General features: G+C 44.1%; 1 long non-coding RNA gene across 1 annotated transcript in view; it reads right to left on the bottom strand.

Annotated features, from left to right (window-relative positions):
- Positions 1-5541: 5541 nt before the first annotated feature.
- LOC150041697 (uncharacterized) overlaps positions 5542-7077 on the bottom strand; it is a 94948-nt gene continuing 93412 nt past the window's right edge. Inside the window, exon 3 of the long non-coding RNA XR_016533736.1 lies at positions 5542-6170. This is a non-coding gene — a long non-coding RNA (uncharacterized LOC150041697). The remainder of the gene's footprint in view (positions 6171-7077) is intronic.

Raw genomic sequence — 7077 nt, 5'->3', positions numbered from 1 at the left:
GGGGCCGAGGAAAGCACAGGATGGGCGTTCATTTGAGAAGACATCCCATTCCCATATAAATAGGGAAACAGAGGCTAGGGTAAATTATTTGGGCAACAAGAGTTGTAGAGTTCCAATGTGGTTCCCCAGTGCTCACCACGCCGGATCTCAGCGTGGCGTCTCCTTCCTCCAGAAACCTCAGACGCGAATGAACAAGCCAGGCTCTGTGTGGCCCACGGCTCCTCCTTTCCCTTCCTTCCGGCGGAAGTGAGCCGTAGGGAGAGGAAGGTGGCCCCGGAAGTGAGTCGGAGTCAGAGGTGGGTGGCCCTAGAAGCGAGCAGTAGAGAAAAGAGTGTGGCCACAAGAGCATGCTGTAGGGAAAGGAGGGGCGCCGGGAAGAGCCTCCCCCACCGGATATCCCTTTCTGGGGCCGCGTGCAAACTATGTCGGCCAGCTTAGCCCCCTTGCAGGCTGTGTTCGTCCACCTGCCCTTCTCCCTTGGACCCACAATGTCCCCGCTCCGCAATCGTCGGACATAAGTTGTGACCCCCAGGGTTCCCTGGCGGGGGAATCTGCAGGGGACGCGTGGGGAGTGGAGAAGGCGCTGGGGGTCTGGGCTCCCTTCCCACCCGCTGGCCTCAGCCGGGACCTGGCTCCCCGGCGTCCCCACGGTCTACGGCCCGGAGGTCACTGAGAACCGTCACTGAGGCCTCACCGGAAGGTCAAGGAGGCCTCCGCAGCCCCCGCCTGTGCTGGCCGTCCAGTATTCCTCGGCGTTCCCGGCGCCGCTGTGATCCGCTGTGGAGCTCGGGGGGCCTCCCGGGGGACCTGCTGGGACATCTCACGGTAGGCCTCCCAGGGACCCAGCAGAGGCCTCACTAGGACACTCCCAGGAAGCCTCACAACGGAAGGGACGTGACGTCACAGGGGACCTGACAGGAGGCCCCGCAGTGGGCTTGACAGGGGTCCTCACAGGGGGGCTTTGCAGTTGGCTTCATAGTGTCCTCACACTCCTCCACACTCGCCAAAAGGAGATAGAGGGTCAGCTATGGAGAGAAGGACCACAGCAGGTCACACTTGTCTGTGGCTTCCAAGACTGACTACAGGCCCACCCACAGCACCCACGATGAAAGCCTATTTTAGAAAACCATGTCTTCTGCTATGGTTGCCCCCGTTGCCTCCTGATTATTCTGAAAAACCGGCTTATTAACTACTCACTCCCACTTACAAGGGGCTGACACCATCAGAGGACGTGAACAACTCTTGGTGGTTTGAGATCACCTACCATTTCATAGTCCAGTCACCTTCATGTTCAAACTCTAATTTGTAGTCAAAAATTTATGTCACATATATACTATGTGTCTGTGTGTGTGTAAAACAGATACACGGGGTGATTACCTACATCATCATTTGGATTGAGAGATCCTAGATTACTAAAGCATACCTCCCTACATTTCTGTAATGCACAAAAATCATGCTCATCTTTCACATACCTGCACATATGTGTGACATTCACATATGACTAGACCTTGACCACAGACTGTGGAACCAAGCACAGATACTATTCAGCCATAAGATCTCATGGCTTTCTTAGGGTTCAGCTCCCATTTCTGATTTCTCCCTTCATGTCTTGGGATTTTTTTTTCAGTCATTTTTTTAAATTTAATTTTATTATCAGCGTGCTGTACAGAGGGGTTATAGTTACATATGAAAGGTAGTGAGTGCATGTCCTGGATGAGCCTCATTACGGTGGTTGGAAACACATAACTAGTCTGATACCACAGGTTACCATGTGAAGAGTAATTTCCTGAAGAAATGTCATAATTCATGTTCCACTCATACCCATTTAGGTAAAACGTCAGGCTTCAGCCTTTACAGTTTATACTAGAATGAGTGAAGAGTACAGGGGCTGTTGGAATGGAACACATGGACTTTGTGAAAACGTGAAGCTGTAAGCCAGGGATGGAATCTAACAACTGAATGTTCATGACTTTTCATCAGTTCCTGGGTGAAAGCCCTCATCCCACACTGTCCTGTGTTTGCCAATGGGACCTCTACAAAAGTAATTATGATTAAAGCTCACAAGATTGTGGTCTTTACATGTCAGGTTTAGTATTCTCATAAGCAGAGGAGATGAAAGAAAGCTATCTGCCTTTCTCCCCTCTCCTCTATTACAGAGAATGTAGAAAGACGATGGTAAAATACAGTAAGAACCAGTCGTCTCACCAAGGAATCAAACTGTCTCCAGAAACCCATCCTGTCAGGCCTACACTGTGGAGTTCCAGACTCTTGAACTGTGAGAAAATAAATGTTTGCTCCAATTTCTAGCAGATAGCACCTTACAGGAATCCAAGCTAAGTGAAATATAACTCAACATAGCACAATTTTTCTTTACTCTTACATAGAAATATCTGTATTTGACAGCCCTTTGATTCATTTTGACTTACATTTTAATATGGAGAACAATATTCATGATAATGAATTTTTCTGTTAGTTTGGTTAAGTGATCTTACTCTTTTACGGTCAATACACCGGAACAGGCACTGCAGTGATGACATGTTGTACAAGTAATTCACATTTATCATCAAGTGATAAAGCAGATGTGTTAGGCTTCCTTTAATCAGTTAAAAGAGTAAAAAATCATAATTTCATGTAGAAATATTTGTCATATGTCTGTAACACAGGCATGCTACATAATGAAAAAGTGGTAAAACACCAAGAGAAAAAATACTCAGTATTGTCAGCCATTGGGAAAATATGAACAAAGTTATGGGATCGTAACTCAAGTCAGGTACAATGGCTCCTAGCCAAAAAAAAAAATGAAGACAGGATGTAAGAGAGGAAATCTCCCACATAGCTAGTGAGAACGTAAATTAAGACAGCCATTACAAAAAACAATATGTGAGTTCCTCGGGAAGCAAGAAATTAAATTTGCTATATGATCAAGCTAGTCCACTTCTCAATTAGAGTGGAATATATATATAATTATATACCTTTATCACCATAAAATTGATCCATATAAAAATTCAGAATGCCCATGTTTATTGTGCACTGTTCATAATGTTAAGATGTTTGTTAACTCGACTTTACGTTTTGTAGTTTTAAAGGTAATGGTATTCTATATCTTTTATCAGCTTTATCTTTTAATCTGTTTTCAAATAATAATTTGTGCTTTTATTGCAATTTCCATTGACTAATTGCTACAATACAACGGTAAATAAAATTCTTTTTAATATAATTTTATTGTTATTAGGTAGTTGTCATACAGAGGGGTTACCATTTCATAAGTCAGGTGATGAGTTCATTACTATTTTGGGGGATTTTGGCCAATCCTGGGCTTGGGCTCAGGGTATTAGCACTGTCCTTGGGTTTTCTCAAGGCTACAACTCTACCAATTGAGCCACAGCACCACTTCTGGCCTTTTCTATATATGTGGTACTGAGGATTCGAACTCTGGTCTTCGTGCATGATAGACAAGCACTCTACCACTATGCCAAACTCCCAGCCCTGCAAATAAAATTCTTATATCCAGTAACATTGCTAAACTTAATTATTCTAGAAGCATTTTAATTTTCTTTATATATTATTTTCTTTACAGAAATATAACTTTAGCTTTCCCTTTCCATGACAGAGATCTTTTAAAACAACTTGTTACATACAACAGAATATCATAGAAAGGTTGAAAATCCACAACACCCATACTCTGAAATCATCAGTCTTTTTTCCTACCCACATACATCCCGTTGACTTCTAGCAAACACAATTCTCCTCCTCTCCCTACACTGTTAAACGCCAAGCCTGAGTTATTACTGAGGCAAGCCAGCATTGAACATTGTAGCAAGATTAAGCTACCAGAGGAACACATCGGTATATTCACTGAAGTTTGACAGCCTAGGACAGTGGGTTTTAGTCTGGAAAGGAAAACATGTGGACCCTGGGGAAAGGGAGAGGAGATGGAAAAATTCCTGGTGGTCAACAAGAGGTGAGTCTTGACCTGAAAGAAATTTATTAGAGTCAAGTGGGATTATCACTCTCCTCCACAGAGACTTAAATATGATCACATCTTAGATCCATGCAAGTGAGATATTTCATTTTAATAATTAGCTCTGGCTCTTTCAGCCAAGCAGAAGAATGCCTGTCTAGAAGCTTTTCCGCCTCAGCAGAAATTTGCCCTTGTCTTCCAAGAAATCGTTGCTGGATGATAAAGATGTCACCTAGTTTTATTGAGCTGTATCCAGGCACATCTGTCACATCTTCCAAGGTAGAGGTTCCTCTCTTCTATATGCAGCATGCAAAGGGGACTGGACAGAGCAGGTTCCTAACCGCTTAAGCTTACATTATGGGCTTAAGCCCTACCTTATCTCCACCTCAGCTTCAAAAATCCAATTGTTACAGAGACATTTCAGTTTCTCCAACCCCAAACTGCCTTGCATTGGTGTTGACATTAGGTCATTCTCCCCTGGACTTTCACACTTTTTCCTTTCTGATTTACTTGGCATTTGCTTGTCAGAGGAGCTCTTAATATCTCCCTGGAATGACTGTTGTTCCTGGACCCCACCATCCTAGCACAGGGCTGAATTACCTGTTTTCTGGCTGCTAACAGAGGGCCTTGCAAGAGCATATGCTCCAGGAGGAAATGGCCACTGAGCAGATTCTTCACTTATTACACTTGAACGTGCATTTGTATATGTGCACATGCATGAACTCACATGCATGTATCAGGGCTTGAACTCAAGATGTTGTGCTCATTTGGCTTTTACACTCAAGTCTGGCACAATACTGCTTGACCTGGAGCTTCATTTGTGGGTTTTTACGAGTTCATTGGAGGTAGAGTCTTTAGGATTTGTCTACCTGGTCTGGCTTTGAACTTGGATCCTCAAACTTCACCCTCCTGATTAGCTAGGATTGTAGGCATGAGTCACTGGTGTTCTGCTGCACTTGAACTTAAACTTCAGTGTATGTATTTAAATTTTCCTTATTGATAGACAAAATAACAAAGAACTAGAAATAGCAGTATTTGAATTATTAGTCTATTTAATGTTAAATTCTTTCACATTTCCAAGGAAACTGCAACACCACAGCATCTTGTTACAGCTTACAATTGAGATGGAAGGCACCCTGATTTGTTTTACCAAATAGCAAAGCTTTCTATAACACTGGGTATAAAGCAATAAACATGAATGTAAGTTTCCACCTTGCATTCTAAAGCTAATAGATAGTAGAGTAAAAAGAAAACACAATATTTGAGAATAGTAGGAAGATTAATAGCCAGGTCTTTCAAATAGCACAGTGAGGTTGACCTATATTGTACTGTTTATCTCTATACCTCCCTGACCTTCTGTAGGGCATTGCTCTAGAACTAACAACTGTCTGCGGAAGCAGCATCATTTTTGTGGCAAGTCTAATCTGTGCGTTCTCTCTCTCTTTCTCTCTCTCTCTCCCTCTCTCTTTCTCTCTCTCTCTCTTTCCCTCTCTGTCTCTCTCTGTGTCTCTCTCTCTGTCTCTCTCTCTGTGTCTCTGTCTCTCTCTGTGTCTCTGTCTCTGTGTCTCTGTCTCTGTCTCTCTGTCTCTGTCTGTCTGTCTGTCTCTCTCTCTCTCTCTCTCTCTCTCTCTCTCTCTCTCTCTCTCTCTCTCTCTCTCTCTCTCTCTCTCTCTCTCTCTCTCTCTCTCTCCCCTCTCTGTCTCCCTCTCTCATCTCTCAGTCAAAGCCTCTTTATATCATATGGAGATGCACCTGGGATTACTGCCAATGAGGCTGGCCCAAAACTCCAGATCTTATATTCCGCTGATTTCTACGAGGATTCTGGGGTCCCATAGGAATGCTTGAACTTGGGGTTCCCGCAGCATCAAAATCCTCTTCTGGAATGCTGGGCAACAGAGGATAGTAGCTAGAGGATATGGAGGGTGGAGAGAAGGGAGAGGAGACAGGGGAAAAAGAGAAAGCAGCTGGGAAAGAGGAACGGAAAGGAGACTTAGGAGTAGAGTAGGTGGGGGCAGGTAAAGATGAGGGACGAGTGGAAGAGGAAACTTCTTCCTCCATAGGTGTGGGATCCTGTGCACCCACTAAGGTTTGTGTCTCCTTTTGGACCTGAAGTTCTTCTTCAACCATGCAGCGGCGACGCTTTGGAGCTCTGGCCATGATGACTCTGATCTCAGACCCAGTCCAGATCTTGGTGATGAAGATTCACAAGCTGGGGGAGAGAGGCAAGTATGTGAGTGGCCTGAAAACGCACAGTTGAACTTGTACTCACAGTGTTTTTCATAAAAGTTTCCAGGTTTTCTGTATTCCTTGTGGGCTTGTGCCTCCAAGAGTCTGAGAGACAATATGAGACTAGATCACAAAGACTCAGACTCTGGGCCTGCAAGTAGGATTTGTGGGGATGAAAATAGAGGTTCCCTAATATGTAGGTAATGACCATTGATAAACATTCAAAGTGTGTGTGCATCCAGTCTTGACTTCTGACACTGCACCCTGCTCTATGACTCGAAGACACTGTTTCAAACCAACTCCCAATCTGCTAGCCCATGCATCTCATTGAAGAGCTACTGAGCAGCCTCTCAACCCTCTCTTTGCCTGTCTCAGGCTGCATCCTACAAGAACTACACTTGGGCCCCCAGTCCTACAGGATGGGTTTGTTGCACTCTGTTAGTTTCCTATCTTCTGAGCTAGATGACATTTTTGTGTCTACTTTGGACCCCAATTTTACTTTGGTTAGGCTTGAGCCCTAACCCCCCGTTTGTTAGTCTGTGACAAAGTTTTAGAACAAGGGTCTACGTACCTGAGATGGAACACAACACAATGAGAACAGATACTGGTGGCTAACACCTATACTCCTAAGTACTCAGGGGGTTGAGTTCTAGGAATCATGCTTCAGTGCCAGCCATAGAAGAAAAGTCCATGAAACTCATGGCTAATTAACCAAAAATCAAACAAGTAAAAATCCAGAAGTAGACATGTTCTTCAAATAGTAGAGCATCAGTCTTGAACGAAGAAGCCAACAATAGGGGGATACATCGAGTTCAAATCTCAGTATTGACACCAAAAAAGGCAATCAGAAGATCCCACATCTGGGTGTAACTGCCAAGGGTCAGCCAAAA

Source organism: Megascapheus bottae, chromosome X (genome assembly GCF_031878675.1).
Source record: "Megascapheus bottae isolate mThoBot1 chromosome X, mThoBot2.hap1, whole genome shotgun sequence".
NCBI lineage: Eukaryota > Metazoa > Chordata > Mammalia > Rodentia > Geomyidae > Megascapheus > Megascapheus bottae.
The sequence above is the reverse complement of the archived record's forward strand: the minus strand, read 5'-3'. Positions and strand labels throughout refer to the sequence as shown.